This window comes from Phascolarctos cinereus, unplaced genomic scaffold, assembly GCF_003287225.1.
Source record: "Phascolarctos cinereus isolate Bilbo 61053 unplaced genomic scaffold, phaCin_HiC Scaffold_726;HRSCAF=1367, whole genome shotgun sequence".
NCBI classification, from domain to species: domain Eukaryota; kingdom Metazoa; phylum Chordata; class Mammalia; order Diprotodontia; family Phascolarctidae; genus Phascolarctos; species Phascolarctos cinereus.
This window is the reverse complement of record NW_027556098.1, coordinates 338,394,864-338,410,278: the sequence shown is the minus strand read 5'-3', so window position 1 is coordinate 338,410,278 and position 15,415 is coordinate 338,394,864. Positions and strand designations below refer to the sequence as shown.

The window sequence follows — 15,415 nt, the reverse complement described above, 5'->3', positions numbered from 1 at the left end:
AGGACCAGGAATCCCCTAGAAGCTATATCATTCACTACCCTGTTCCAAGTCATGAATTTAGGAGGGGCTGAGGAGGGGATCTGTTCTTGAGGGGCAGAGCAGTACCATTCCTGAGTTAGGGGCAGTTGTGAGTCCTTGGCTGTGTAGTGATCTGGGAATAATTCAGGAGCAAACAGCTCTGATCCCAGGAACTGAGCAGGGTCTCGTGTCTAACTTCTGGAGCAGTCTGAAGCCTGCATCTGAATAACCAGGACAGGAATCCCACATCAAAAAGGAACCTATTATAGTTTTGATTTTTCTTAACCTACAGAGCTTTCCAGGTAACTTATGGTGGTGGAATCCAATAGCAGCCTACTGAATCTCCACATGAGGCAAGCCCACAGGTCTGTTGCTGAGACCCAAACCCAGAAAAGGAACTTACAGAGCTTAGACCAGGAAGACAGTGATTAGACTTTGCTTGGATCAGAACATGTTTGCTCGTACTTTGCTTTTAGAGGTTTTAGAATTATTCTTTTCTTTTAGGTTTGTGTCTTGAAAGTCCCTGTACTGAAATAACTGTTTGTAGTGGCATCCTTTTTTGTTTGTTCATTTTTCCCCATCCAGAATTCCTGGAAGAAATGAAGCAAGAATTTTGTTGTTTGTTTGTTTTTTTTTAAAAGGAATTTAAAATTCTTTTTAAAATCAAGCAATAGTTCTAGAGGAGAGCATTGGAAAAGAAATTAGAGCTATAAAAGAAAGAGGGGGAAAGAGAATTAAGAGTTTAGAATGAGATGTACCAACCATATCCAAGGGAAAAATCCCCCTGAAAATTAGAGTTTACCAAATATAAGGGATTGACTCCATGAGGCATTAAGAAATAGGAAAACAAAGTCAAAAGACTGAAATAATAGAAGAAAATGTAAAAGCAACTGACCTGGAAAACAGATTAAGGAGAGATGATTGAAGAATCATGAAAGCCATGACCAAAAAAAAAAAAAGTCTAGATACATTTCAAGAAATCAGAAAACTGTCCAGATCTCTTAGAACCAGAGGGCAAAATAGAAAGAATCCACTAATTACCTAAAAAAAAAATTCTCAAAAATGAAAATCAGTGGAACATTATAGCCAAAATCCAGAACTGAGGTTAAAGAACAATACAGCAAACATCCAGACAGAAAGAATTCAAGGTATTAAGGAGGCACAGTCAGGATCACATGATTTAGCAGCCACCCCTAAAAAGGAATGGAGAGTTTGATATCTGATATTCTAGGAAGGCAAAAGATATGTTGTTTGTCCTTCATTTTTGAAGAAGACCAATGACATCACAGGGTGATGAATTGGATTTAAGTGAGGCAGAGTTGCACAAAGTCATCAGCCTCTCTCTTCTATAGTCATAGAAGTCCAGTGGCAAGACAAAATTCAAGACAATGATCCCAGATGCAGTGGATGACCTTGGCATCTTCAAATGTCTGATCAAGCTCTACCCATTTCACATCACCTGCTTCAGCCATCTTCATGGCCATTAGAACAAATTGTTCTCATTCACCCATTCTGCCAGGAGAAGTCTTCACATGCTTGGGGTAGATATTTTCCTAACTTACCCACAGGTTTGAAGCCTGTCAGTTAGGCTCAACCTAATTTAGGTTGTCTGCCTAGACAGTTTTACCAGTGTGTGGTTGCTGTGCATGCTACAGCTTCTTGGAGCCACAGGTGAGAGTTGGGTGACCAGCTGGACACCAAAGGTGGATGAACAGCCCTAAAAAGGGCTCAGCAGTTGCTCACACCAGAGGAGCTAGTCCTCCCTTAACACCCCATACACTTGCATAGGCAAAAGATATAGGCTTACAGCCAAGAATAACTTGCCTGGAAAAAACTGAGTAAGAGGCACAGAAGGAATCTAATTAGAAGGATGGAGAGTGGTTCTATTATGTTTTTAAAATAAGAAAAAGAGAGAGAAAGAAGAATACACTGGGTGGGGGGAGGAGAGGCAGAATGAGGAAAATTATTTCACATAATTGGGGTGCATGTATGGAAGTTCTACGAAACAGGGAAGTGCATGGTTGTGGGTGATATTTGAAACGAATTCTCTTCTGAACTGCTCTAGGACGGGAGAATACATCCACACAGTTGGTTACAGAAATACATTTCACTCAATAGGGAAATAGAAGAAAAAGGAGAGAAAGGAAGAGAGGGTGGATTAAGGGAGGGGATTGGTCTTAAGAAAATAAACTCTTAAAATGGAGGCAAGAAACAAAGAAAAAGAAAACTATAAGAGAATACCATGGAGGAAAATACTATAATCATCTTTGAATGGAATGAACTCACCCAAAAAATGGAAAAGGATAGACGAATGGGTTAGAGAACATGGTCTAACAATAATTTGTTTATGAGACAGATGAACAGAGAGTCAAAATAAGGGGCTTGAGCAAAATATATTATGCTTCAGCTGAGGGAAAAAGGGCAGTGATAAAAATCATGATTTCAGACAAAACATCAGCAAAAATAAACCTAATTAAAAGAAATAAACAGGGAAAATGCATTTTAGACAATGAATGAATATTAATACTAAACATATACATGTACCAAATGGATTTGAATACTTACACGAAAAGCTAAATGAGTTACTGAGAGAGATACTAAAGCTATAGTAGTGGCACTCTTCAATTTGCCCTCTTCTCAGATGTAGAGAAAGCTAATTAAAAAAAAAAACAATTAAAAAGAAGTGAAGGACTTGAATGGAATTTTTTCAAAAGTTAGATATAATACACCCCTAGATATTATCGAATGGGAATAGAAAGGTGTATAAATATCTCTTACCTATACATGGTACCTTCACAAAAAATCATCATGTATTGGTGCAAGGGTCAGACAAAGTGACCCAAGGACCAAAACCAGACTGCCATCTGTTTTTGTATGACCCATGAGCCAAGAATAGTTTTTACATTTTAAAATAAGTTTTATTATATTAAAAAAAATTAAAATCCATTCTTAGCTCATGCATTGCACAAAAATAGGTGGTAGGCCATAGTTGGCTTACAGACCATAGTTTGCTAACCCCTGTACTAGGGAATGAAAACCTCACCACTAACGTAGAAAAGCAGAAATATTAAATGAGTCTTTTGTGGAGCACAATGCAATAAAATTTTTATCAATAAAGGTCTCCTGATGAAACAATTAAAATTAGTTAGAGCCTAAATTACTTAATCCTAAGGATATGTGTCAAGTAACAAATCATAAAAATAGTCAATAACTTCATTAAAGGTTATGACAACATTGTGATGACATACCATAACTTTTGGTATGCAGCCAAAGCAGTCTTGAAGGGAAAATTTATATCTCTAAACACTTTCATCAATAAAAGAGAGATAATGAATTGAGCATATTTCTCTAAAAACTTGAAGACCAACAAATTAACCTCCCAATTAAACATAAAAATAGAACTTCTGAAAGTCAAAGAAGAAATTAGCAAAAATGAAAATAAAAAAATGAAAAAAGAAGAATTAGTAAAACTAGGAGCTGTTATTTTAAATAAAATGAAATATTATTTAACGTGATTTTTAAAAGAAAGAAAACAGGTTACCAGTACGAAAAATGAAAAAAGATGAATTCACAATCAATGAAGAAGAAAAAAGATATTAGAAACTATTTCACCCAATTATATGCCAATGAAGTTTGACAGTCTACATGAATTGGATAAATATTTACAAAAATATAAAATACCCTGATTAACAGAACAAGAAATAGAGAACTTAAAAAACCCAATCTTTGGAAATAAATTGAAAAAGCCATAAAGTAACTCCCAAAGAGAAAAATCCAGGACAAGATGGATCTACAAGCAATTTCTATCAAACATTCAAAATATAATCAATTCCAATAGTATGTAAAATATTGAAAAAACTAGAAAAGGGGTTCTACCAAATTTTTTATGTGATACAAAAATGATCTTTATATTATAGACTAGTATCTCTAAAGAATATTGATCCAGAAGTGTTAAAATATTAGCAAGGCAACTGCATCAACATATCGCAAAAGTTGTACACTATAACCAGGCTGGATTTATACCAGGAATGCAGAGCTGGTTCAATATTAGGAAAACCATAAACATAATTGACTGTATTCATAAGAACAACAAAAATCATATGATTAAATCAGTTGCTGTAGAAAAAGCCTTCAACAAGATGAAACACATATTCCCATTTAAAAAAATAAACCAGAAACCATAGCAATAAACAGATCTTTCCTTAATATAAGTAGTATCTATCTAAAACCAAGAGCTAACATTAGCTATAATTGGGATGAACTGGAGACCTTTCCTGTAAGAACAGTGATAAAGGAATGATGTCCAGTGTCACTAATGTTCTTCAGTATAGTGCTAGAAATGTTAGCTATAGCAATAAGACAAGAAAAATAAATTGAAAGAATAAAGACACAAAGAAGAAACAAAATGATCACTTTTTGCAGGTGTTATGATTTACTTAAAGAACTTTTGAGAGTTAACTAAAAAACTGATTGTTACAATTAACAACTACAGAAAAGTTGCAGAATATAAAATAGACCCACATAAATCACAAGTATTTTTGTTTATTACCAACGAACACCAGCAGGAATAGATAGAAAGAGAAATTCTATTTAAAATAACTACAGAAAGTATAAAATACTTGGGAATCTACCGGCTAAGACACACACAAGGACTAAATTTACATAATTATCATTCTATACACAAATACAGATCTAAATAATTGGAGAAATATTTATTGTTCACAAGTAGGCCAAAACCAACTTAATAAAAATGACAATACTACCTAAATTAATTTATTTATTCAATGCCACGCCAATCAAACTACCAAAGGATTACTTTGTAGAGCTAAAAAAAAAAATCATCTGGAGGAACAAAACTTTCAAGGATCTCAAGGAAATTAATGAAAAAAAAGGAGGAAGGATGCTTAGCAATATCAGACCTCAAATTATTCTACAAAATAGAAATCAACAAAATATTTTGGTATTAGGTAAGAAATAGATTGATCAGTAGAACAAATTAGGTACAAAATACACAGGAGCAAATTAACATAGTAGCCTCATATTTGGTGAAAAGTTGTTGTTTTTCATGCTTAAATAGGACCAAAATGAAATCACTCTGTCATGGCCAAGGTATAGGATATCCAACTGTGGCTGATCAGACCAGTACAGGTTTGGAAGTCTCTACCACAAGTTGGGCACAAATAGTCCATATGAACATTTGGTGTGGAGATGTCTCTAAATTTGCACATCTCACATTTCTTTTTAGCTAATGAAATTCTGTTTTGCTCATAGAGCACATTGCCTTCCATGATGCAGGCATGCCATGTCTGTGCCAGTGTCTCCCATGTCTCACAATCAGTTCCAAAGTTCACAGAGAGACTTTAGAGTGTCCTTATATTGCTTCTTCTGATCTTCATGTGTGTGCTTGCCTTGTGTGAGTTCTCCATAAAATAGTCTTTTAGACAAATGTATGTTTGGCATTTGAACAACGTGGCCACCCCGCTAGACTTGTGCTCTCTGCAGAAAATTTGAATTCTTAGTAGTTCACCTTAATGTCTGGTACTTTATCTTGCCAGGTGATCTTCAGAATCTTCCTAAGACATTTCAAATGGAAGTGATTCAGTTTCCTGGCATGGCACTGGTATACTGTCCAGGTTTCACAGATATACGACAATGAGGTCAGCACAACAGCTCTGTAGACCTTCAGTTTGGTAGGCAGCCTAATACCTCTTCTCTTTCATACTTTCCTTTGGAGCCTCCTAAACGCTGAGATAGCTCTAGCAATGCATGCTTCATCTATGTGTACATCCTCATCATCTATGTGTACATCCCTGGAAAGTATACTGCCAAGGTAAGTGAACTTATTCACAGTATTCAAAATTTCTTCCTGTGCTGTAACTCCTGGTTCCATGTATGGATGGTATGGTGCTGGCTGGTGGAGAACCTGTTTTCTTGGTGTTACCAGACCAAAATTAGCACAAGTAGTAGAGAATCAATCCATATTTTGTTGCATCTTGGCCTCAGAGGCTGCATTGAATAAACAATTATCTGCAAACAAAAAGTTGCACACCAACTCTACCTTCACTTTAGTCTTGGCTTGTAGTCTTTGCAAGTTAAATAATTTGCCATTAGTGTGGTAGCTCACCTTGATGCCATTTTCATTCTCATTGAAGGTGTCTGAACATTACTGAAAACATTACAGCTCACACAGCTCTGCTTCACTCCATTGGTGACTGGGAAGGGGCAAGAGCATTATCTATTATCCAGAAGCTGTGAAAGCATTCTGTCATGAAACAGACATACAATATTGTTGAACTCTGGGCAACCAAATTTTGCCATGATCTTCCACAAGCCATCATGACTGGCAGTATCAAAGGCCTTGGTCAGATCAACTGATGTTGTGTATAGACCTCTGTTCTGCACCTGGCATTTCTCCTGGAGTTACAGGACAGCAAGCACCATAGCAACTGTTCCTTGGCCCTTTCTGAAACCACACTGGCTCTCATGTAGATGACCACTTACCAAGTGAAAGAATGGCCTATTAAGGAAGACTCTGGTAAGAATCTTGCTGGCAGTGACTAAGAAAGAGACCCTCTTGCCCCCATGTTTGTCACAAGACAACCTATTTCCTTTTCTTTTATAGAAGTGGACAGTGGAGGAATCCTTGAACTCCCAGAGGGTAATCTCATCTTGTCATATAACCCAGAAGATTTCAGTCAGCTTTTGTATGAACAGTGGACTTCCTGTCTTTTAAATCTCAACTGGAATAGAATCAACACCAGGCGCTTTGCCACATGAGAGGAGCCTAATGGCATTCAAAACCTCTTCTTCAGTTGGAAGTTCAGCTAGAGAGGAATTGACTTCCATCTGAGTTGTATGATCAGTAGCTTCAGTATTGGCTGATGATGGTCTGATGAGAACACTAGGGAAGTGTTTGGCCCATCTCTCCAGGATCATGTCCTTATCACTAATCAATGTGGCTCCATCAGGGCTGAGTAGTTGAGATACACCATAGGTCTTTGGCCCGTAAATAGTCTTCAGGGCATCATAGAAGTGCTTTGGATTGTTATTATCAGCATGAAACTCAATTTCACCTGCCCTCTTACTGAACCAAGAATAATGCATCTCTCTAAGCTTCACTTGCACTTTAATTTTGATGGAGTTAAACACTGCCTTCTTAGGGAGGGATGAGCTGTCCTTTTGGTAAACCTGTGGAGTTCTCATTTTTTTTCATTTAAAAGCTTCTGAATTTCCTTATCATTTTTGTTAAACCAGTCTTAATGCTTGTAAGTGTTCTGTCCCCACTGAGTAAATGCAACACTGCACACCAAATCTCTGAAAGCTTCCTATTCCTTTTCTGCTCCACTGTTGCCCACTATGTGTTGGCTAAGCTTTGCCTCTAAATTAGCAACAAACTGTTCAAACACAGAGAAGCACTCTTAAGTCTTCTGGTAGTCATCTTGCCTTAGGGCTGCCACTTTTGTTGAATGTGAATGTTTAGCTTGGTGAGGATAAGTCTTATGATCAGTCCAGCACTCTGTGCCATACATCTTCATCACTCTCACATCTTATCTGTCCCTTCTTCTCGCAATGGCATAGTCTATTGAAGGCCAATGTTTGCTGTGAGGGTGCATCCATGAAGTTTTATTGCCTTTAGGTAAATGGAAGACAGTGTTGGTGATAAGAGGGTCATGAGACGCACAAATTTTCAGTAGGAAGTGACTGTTGTTGTTGCTGTTTCCAACTCCATTCTTCCCAAGGACTCTCTACCATATCTGATAGCCGGTGCCTATTCTTGCATTAAAGTCACCCAGAATTATAAACCTGCCATCTTTTGGCACACTGATGATGAGAATCTCCAGGTCTTCATAATATTTTTCTTTGACCTCATCAGGGTTCATCATGGTGAGAGCATATGCACCAATGAAAGTGGTGTGATGTTTTCCTGCAAGTAGCAAACACATTGTCACGAGCCTGTCATTCACTCTTTTTGGAAGGCATACAAGTTTGCCGACTAGATTAGTTTTGATTACTAAACCAATGCCAGCTTTATGGTATTCCCCACCACTTCAGCCACTCCAGAAAAACATGTATCCAGCTCCGACTTTGGTAAGCTGGCCTTCATTTGCCAGTCTTGTTTCACTCAGGGCTTCTGTTTGGGTGGGATACTTATTGAGTTCTCTCACAACGAGAACTTTTCATTATTAAAGTTTACTATATTTCATGTTGTCCATAAGCATGCATGTACATTCCATGTACCAGTGGTGAGTAAAATCATCTTCAGAATAATTTTTATGCAATTTTTTTTTGTGTTTCAGTCTCAAGATTGGATCCCTGCCTACCATAGTAAGCAAGCTAGGATTAGGTTAGGTGAAGCAGAGAATTTTTAGGGCCCCTTTGATAGCCCTTTTCTCATGCTAGGAGGTGAGTGGTGTGGTCCTTAAAAAAGGTTGCTAAAAAAAAAAGAGGTTGTCAGACACTCATGGAGCTGCCAAATCCCACTGCTACTTCTGTCCAGTGAGAAGATGACCCTGTGCTCAGGGCCACCTGCAGACAGGGTTGTGACTACTGGTCCCAAAGTACCTGCTGCTTCATCACATGTCCATCACTACAGGACTTTGAAGGAAAAATGGCAAAATGAAATAGGTGATGTCTTTTGACTTACACGCAAATTGGATTTAAGTGAGGCAGAGTTGCATGAAGTTGGTCAGCCTCACTATCTCTTCCAGAGCCACAGAAGTCCAGGGGCAAGACAAAACTGGCTATGGCTAGGGATAACAAGCTCTAAGTACCCCACAGCAGCTGCTTCTGCCACATTCATGGCCCTTTGGAACAAATTGTTCACATCTGCCTGTTCTGCTGAGGAGGTCTTCACGTGCTTGGGGTAGACATTCCCCCAACTTAATAATAGGTTGGAGGCCCCTTGGTCACCCTCAATCTGGTTTAGTCTATCTACTGAAACAGTTTACTAGAGTATTGGTTCTCTACATGCTATAGGTTCTTGGAGCCACAGATGAGAGTTGGGTGGAATTATTCAACAGACAAGAAAACTGGAAAAGAATATGGCAGAACCTAGTTATAGAGCAACATCTCATCCTTATACCAAGATAAGTTCCAAGTGAGTACATGACTTAGACATAAAAGGTAACCTCATAAACAAATTAGAAAAGCTAGGAAGAAATTACCTGTCACACCTATGTATAGGGGAAGAGTTCATGACCAAACAAGAGATAGAATCACAGAAGGTGAAATGGACAATTTTGAGTACATAAAGTTTTTAAATATTTTATTTTTTCCCAAATACATGTAAAGACAATTTTTAACATTCATTTAAAAAAATCGAGTTCCAAATTTTCTTTCTTCCTCCCTGCTCACCTCCCTGAGATGGCAAGCAATTCAATATAGGTTATACATGTGCAATCATGCAAAACATATTTCCATATTAGTCAGTTACATAAAATTTTTTTTAAATTGGGCAAACAAAACCAGTGCAGCTAAAATTAGAAGAGAAGCAGGTAATTTGGAAAAAAAATCTTTCCCAGGATCGGAGGTGGGGAATATAGAAGGGAAAGAAGGTGGATCTTCATTAAAATAATATAAAATCTAATTTTAAAAAATCAGAAAGTATGGAGTAGAGTGTCTTGCGTGAGAAGCAACAAGAAGGCTAAGGTCACAAGACTGTAGAGTTCATGGAGGGAAAGAAGATTAGAAGAATAAGCTCTAACGCCATATTAAGAAAGGCTTTAAAAGCCAAACAGGATTTTATATTTTATGCTAAAGGTAATAGCTACTAGTGTTTACTTAGTAAGGGGTGACACATCCTCTTTCGGAAAATCACTTTGATAGCCCAGTGAAGTATATTTTGGAATAGGGAGAAACTTGAGACCAGGATACCAACCAGAAGCTATTGAAATAAGTCTAGGCATGAAGTGATGAGGAGACCCAGGGTGGTGTCAGTGTCATAAGAAAAAAGGGGACACAAGGGCTGTTTTAACTGAGTTATCAAGAGAATATCATTTCTAGAATCCTATGAAGTTATTATAGTGTTTCTCTATCTTTTTAAACTTTACAACAGCTGTTGAGACACTAGCTGCCAGATTCATGGTGGTCTTTTTGCTCATAGTGAGCACTTCAATTGAGATGACTATATGTCTTGTGAAATGGTATTTCTTGTTGCCTTTGGTTACACAATGAAGACAACTCTTTTGCTTGTCCCTTTAAGGAGAATATGTGAGCCATCTTTCTATTTAGTTGTAATTTTCTTTTCTCTTTTAGCTTTATGGTTCAGTTCTTTCAATATTCTGTAAGTTCTTTCACTGTTCAATATTCAGTCATCTTTCAGCAGAGATTGTATGTTTTATGGTACCTATAGTTATATTAATGTTTATGACTGGTCTAAAAATGGTGATTCCTAGAAGCCTCCCTTCTCTTCTTTTTCAACTTTGCCATTGTCATTACAAATTCAGTCTGCACAAAAGTGCCTCACTGAATACTCATCAAACAAGTGTTCTAAACAAAATGTTCAGAAGTTGAAATAGATTGTGTCTGGGCATACTGCATGTCGGTTGAAGCATAGTTATTACAAAATTGCTTATCTTCCAACAATCCCTGAAATTAGGTCTTAATAGGATTCTTATGGTGAAGAAATTCAGCTATTTTGAAGGCTTATTTCACATCAGAACAGTGGACTCCAGGATTAGAATGGATTTAAGCTTTGAAGCCTGAAACATAGCAACTAGGTTAGCATTGATGTTTTCAGCCTTGAGAGGAAAGCAGGCTATGGTTGGAAATTGACTATGTGTGCTGTAGTTGGAAATGTGTTCAGGACTAAATTATGATCTTTGAAGCGTGTTTGTGAAAACTAAAATTAAACTGTGAAACCCTGATGTAGAATGAAGATGGAGACTGTACTGTGAATTGACAGTTAATATTGATCCAACCTAGTAGTATCTGGATTGGTATGCTGATTATAGGTAGTATTTGAATTGTGATGCAAGTTCACATCAAAACAGATCAACTTCAGAAAAATGGTATGATGCAGTTTAGTATAGCCTTTGAGGCAGTATAAACAACCTTGTTAAAGCCTTCAACTAGATAATCCAATAATTCTAAAGACTTATTTTTTGGCATATTTTTCAATTTAAATTTGATTATAAAATTCTATTAAAGTTGTAGACAGATATGTTAAATTTAAGTGATCTTCAACATTATCCTAGGGAACAAGTTATGTGGTATACAAAGTTTTATAAATTATAGAATGATTTTTATCTCAATATCTAGCTCCTTAAAAAAATATTGCTTTCTATTGTACAAGCAACTCTCATAGTCTGCCAGTCTGAAACCTTAGCTGTGCCCTTCTAAAGCAATGTATGCTAATGCTAACACTCCAGAGCTTTTAAATTAAGATTGCTGTTGGTATGAAACTGGACTGTTAGTATAGAGCTTTGTATTTAAAAGCCATTTATGGGGGCAGCTAGGTGGCACAGTGGATAGAACATGGGCTCTGGAATCAGGAGGACCTGAGTTCAAATTTGACCTCAAACCAAACACTTGAAAACTTACTAGGTGTGTGAACCTAGGCAAGTCATTTAACCTCAATTGCCTTACCAAAAAAAAAAGGAATTTATGTGGGTATACTAAAGTGAGTTGTCTGTCAAGATTCAAATAAACAACAGTATGTGGTAGTTGGAGCACTTAAGGCTAGTTGTAGATTAATGAATCTAAATTGACATATAGGTTTGGGAAAGCAAATAGTTAATCAGTGCAATATATAGCTTAACTTCCACAGTAGCTATGACTAGTTTAAATTTCCCTTTGACATCATGTTGGGGGAAGGAACTCCTCTTTAAACCACAGTATGTCTCATTTGTCTTATGCTTCATTTTGTAAAGCGTTTTACAGATGCACTCTTCAGTTATTCCTAAACACCTGTTTCATTGAACAATTTCCTTTCTAATCATCAATACAAACTTAAGTTGGCTGAAGTAACCTAACAAAGTACCACTATGTTCTGGTACTAAGAAAGTAATCATTTAATAAAACTATTGAAATGAAAAAACAAAAACAAAACCCCACAAATTCAAACCACACAAATTCAATCTGCACCAAACTGAGTAGTTTTAAATTTTTCTTTGTTTCATGGGTTGCCATGTTCAAAGAATTCGTCCCTTCATGACAAAGACTTCCTCCCTACTTGGCAAGCCTACTGGTGACAAGCCTCTTTGTACTTAGCTATACTGGACCTCAGAAAGCAAATGATTTCTTGCCAAGACTGTAATAGGAACATTTCCATCAAGGTAGAAAGTGCTTTGAGATATAATAGCCTTTGAAAACATAGGCTAACCATCATGCTGTAATGAAGCATCAGAGCAGAACTTTGGAGAAGAGACTCTAGCAAATATTGCAGTTAAAAGAATGACATTTGAAATTATAGCAGGAATTCATGTGAAACTTGAAACAATCCAAAGTACTACCTTATACCCACCAAATTGTCAAAAAAAAATGACAAAACTCAGGGCTAATAAACTGGGGGAAATAGGTACACTCATTCATTACTGATAGTATTGTAAATTAGTGGAATTTTTTTGGAAAGAAGCATAGCAGTCTGCTTAAGGGTTAAAATAATCCTGTCCTTTGACTCAATAACCCCATTACTGAAAATTTATCCTAAGAACATAATAAAAAATAAAATCATCTGTTTAAAGATATGCAAGTCACATTATTACTTGCATTTTCAAAACTTGTTCATTTAAATATTATATAGTAAATATAATTTGCGAATAAATGAACATAATAAAACATTTTAAAAATAAAAGTAATATAATAAAAATGAAAACTATGAAAATATTAAATGCTATAGAGTCAAAAACCAAAGCAAGCATGGTAACATACATATATTATTGTTGTTCAGTCAGTTTCAGTCCTGTATGACTCTTTGTGACCCCATTTGGGGTTTTCTTGGAAAAGGTACTGGAGTGGTTTGTCGTTTTCTTCTCTAGCTCATTTTACAGGTGAGTATACTGAGGCACACAGTTGACTTGCCCAGGGTCCTACAACTATTAAGTATCTGAGGCTGAATTTGAACTCAGATCTTCCAAACTCCAGGTCCAGTGCTCTATCCACCGAACCACCTAGCTGCAATAAATAAATATATTTCAACTATATAAAAATAATACATTCATAAATATTTGTATGTATGCATATCCAAAGGCAGGGAAGGGGATGAAAATAGAGACAGGGAATAACTATATGAAGGTCTTATTTTAAAATGTATTTATACTCTGATGGAATTGTGATACTGTCCATGTGAGTACTGCAGCCACTGGTATCCATCAATGCCTTCTTGTTCTGTGCAGTTTTTATATGTGTTTTTTTTTTCATAAATCCTCCAGAGGATCCATTCAATGTGATTCTTTTTAACATAATTGTTTAAAGTTTATAACAGAATAATTGTTTAAAATAATAACACTTAAAATTCATATTCACAGTGCCCTAGAATGATTTAGGAATGGAGTCCTAAATCCTAAATGATGTTTAGCTCACCGTCCTAGACAATGAAGTATGTAGAAGCAAAGTTGTTATATTGCGATTGCATTTTCCAGTATTTAAGAAATTCTGTAGGTTTTGTGAGTTTGGGTATTCATTCCATTCTTAAATTGTTTTATGGCTGATTTCCAATAAGTTTTGAAAACCTCAGGAGATTACATTTGTGCTTTTTGTCCTCATTTGCCAAACACTGGGTTTTATTTTTTTGAGATTTGCCTTTTTTTTAATATTTCAAAATTTTCTTTGGCCATTATTCTAAATAAATATCTTTTTAATCCTTAGCAACCTATGTTCTGTTGTTAATACTTAATTACCCTCAATACACATAGAAATTTGTAAAGAAATTTACAGTATGTGTGTTATTTATGTCATGTATTTATGAATGGAGAGATAAAGAAAGTTCATTTTTTAAAAATTGAAAAATGGAGGTGGCTAGGTGGCCCTGTGGATAGAGCACTGGCCCTGGAGTCAGGAGGACCTGAGTTCAAATGCGGCCTCAGCCACTTGACACTTCCTAGCTGTGTGACCCTGGGCAGGTCATTTCAACCCGACTGCCTCACAAAAAAAAAAATTGAAAAATGTTTTTGCCTACTGATGGATATTTTTTATTTCTTTCTGTTAGATAAATATGAAATAATTTAAAAACCAAATAAAATGAATAATAAATAGTATGCTTTCAAATAAGATAACCTTAGTATACAGAAAGTTGAATTAAATTTGCTTCAGATCCTGGCTCTAATACTTTACAGCAAGTCATTTCATCTTGCTGAATCACAGTTTCCTCATCTGTAAAATGTGATAGCAATACCTTTGCCACCTACTTCATAGAGTTGTGTTATGTTAAAGAAAGTGCCTTGTGAACTTTACTGTATAAATGTGAATCACTATTATTATTCCTTCTCATCTTTATGTTTAGTGGAGCTTATATAGAAGTGGTCTTGGGACAAATAATGTAGTATTCTGTTATTCTTTTATTTTTAGTATTCATTAAACTATTGTGTAGGTAGATAATATGATTGATTTTTGTAATTAGATGAAAGTATTGGGATGCAAGCTTATTGTAGATTCGATGAAAGTATATATTGTACAGTGCTGGAGATGATATATGCTTCCTCCTCTTCTCACAAAATTTTGCTTTCTTTTGTTAAGTATATGTATTTTGAGAGCTTTTTATTCTATTTAATTTGGAAGTTATGTGTATTTGGTATTATTAAAATATTATTCTTTAATCTGAAGTGGGGGAGAGTTAAGATTAATAGCCTTTCATTATAATGTTCTAGTTCCCTTAATTCAAGCAGCTTTTTGACTTGTGCTTCCTGATCTGCCTAACTATAGACACATCCATGCCAGATAGATGTAAAATTGGGGCAGCATTCTTTTCAAATAGATTTTTGGCTTTGCCTTTGCAAACTGAAGTGTTGAGAAGGGTAGTTGCTTTCTTCACTTGTGCTTAGAAGGAATGATTTGATTGCCAAATATCTGGGCTTCTTGACAAGCTGCTTTCCTTAGTGCGTTGTGTGAATCAGTCAACTAGCCATTTCCAATAAATAAGCTAGCATGAATCAGAGACTGATTTTACTGCATTTTATTCACTCAGAGTGTGACACACTCTATCAGCAGTTGTTGGAAATGTGTGTCATTAACAGTTTGGTTAGTAGTTATCTATTACATGAGACAATGAAAAAAAGATCGTTGCTCGTTACAGTGCCGCTGGTTATACAAAAAAAAAAAAAAGAAAGAAAAGAAAAGAATGTGTTCAGTTAGGAGAATAGACCTTGCTAGCTATAGGAGATAGAGAAAGAATGTGTCCTTGTTAGTTTTAACCAGCTGCACTCAATCAAAAGTAACCATACATCTGGCCTTTCAGGTCAGA

At 36.1% G+C, this 15,415-nt stretch overlaps 1 protein-coding gene across 3 annotated transcripts in view; it reads left to right on the top strand.

Moving 5' to 3' along the window:
* CAB39L (calcium binding protein 39 like) overlaps positions 1 to 15,415 on the top strand; it is a 166,926-nt gene that overhangs the window by 35,258 nt on the left and 116,253 nt on the right. Inside the window, exon 1 of one of the 3 annotated variants that reach the window (XM_078156967.1) lies at positions 9,011 to 9,115. The exons of the other annotated variants lie outside the window; for them this stretch is intronic. The gene's annotated coding sequence lies outside the window, so the exon portion shown is untranslated. Of the gene's footprint in view, positions 1 to 9,010; positions 9,116 to 15,415 lie in introns of those variants that run through there. 3 annotated transcript variants of the gene reach the window in all.